The 1,285-nt window shown below is 37.1% G+C and overlaps 1 pseudogene; it reads right to left on the bottom strand.

Moving 5' to 3' along the window:
- LOC122138726 overlaps positions 1–1,177 on the bottom strand; it is a 10,184-nt pseudogene extending 9,007 nt beyond the window's left edge.
- Between the last annotated feature and the right edge of the window lie 108 nt (positions 1,178–1,285).

Genomic DNA, 1,285 nt, shown 5'->3' with positions numbered 1-1,285 from the left:
AGAGAGCGATTCAAAAGCACAAGAATGTCTGCTCTCTAGAGCTCTCACACTACTTTGTCATACAACAATTCATTCAGAAAAACAAACCCAAAACATGGATATTTTAGACAATATAGAAATCCTGGCCAAGACATGTCCTGGGAAAATGGCACATTTGGTCACCCTACCATATTTTTACATGCTTTTCAGTAGTACTGCAGCACACAGTGAGTGTATATTAGAATTGTTTGTAGTTAGCTTTTGAGTTCTTATAGAATGTATGGACCCGGAAACGCTGGTGTGTCACGTCAGACTGAACAATTTCCTAAAATAAAACACCAAATTACTTTTTTGGTTGATAAATTAATATCTCAATAAAATGCCTCACAATTTAGAGAGGAAGTCTATTAAGGGCTTTGAAAGATTTACTGAGTGAGTGAGCCTGATACAAATATTTGTTTAGCAAAGTGAAAGCACCATTTATCTTTGAAATCAAGAATACATTTAAATACACAAAAGTCCAACGACATGTAACTTAATGGACAATGTGTATGAATGGTTTATTGGGAATCTTATTTGACTTGAAAGAATCTTACGTGCGATGGTTGTAGTTGTTGTAGTTGTAGCTGTAGTGGCAGCAGTGGTTGTCGTAATGGCAGGCACATCAGGACAGCTTATTGCCAGGTCACCGTCGGTACCATTGGAGGTGAACGTAACAAAGCCTGGCTGGTTGGTGGTGATCTGCTCATTGATCCAGTTCTGGTATTTAGAAACTCGGGCATACACACCGGGCAAGTTAGCTGAAGCACAACCATCGCCGAAGCTCACAACTCCAGACTGGACCCAGACTGAACCCTGTTTGCTGACCAAAGGACCGCCAGAATCACCCTGTAGGATGAAGAACAATTTAGTGACATGCTATGTATCCTATTCTGCACATTTCAGTTGTAGTTCACAGGTGTAATTTGTAATTATGAAGGAATAATGGGAAAATAACATTCAGTTATTTAATTTTTGCAAACAACATATTGCCTTTATATCACACTGCTTCTCACACTAGGGGTGGGTATTTTATAAAAACATAAAGATATATAGCTGCCTTTATATTTTGAAGAGGGGATCCTTCATATTTGGGATCCCATGTCATTAAAAAGTTAGAAAAACCCTGATCTATACAACAGTCTCACCTCTCCATCATTACGGTACAAATTTCAGGAACATTTTCTATACTAGGACAAATGCATTTAATGCATAAAAAAGATCCTTTAATATAATAATTTTACTAATGTATACAATATAATATACT

The sequence above is a fragment of the Cyprinus carpio genome, chromosome A3 (assembly GCF_018340385.1).
Source record: "Cyprinus carpio isolate SPL01 chromosome A3, ASM1834038v1, whole genome shotgun sequence".
In the NCBI taxonomy this organism is placed as follows: domain Eukaryota; kingdom Metazoa; phylum Chordata; class Actinopteri; order Cypriniformes; family Cyprinidae; genus Cyprinus; species Cyprinus carpio.
Note: the sequence above shows the minus strand (reverse complement) of the source record. Positions and strands in the feature narration are given on the sequence as shown.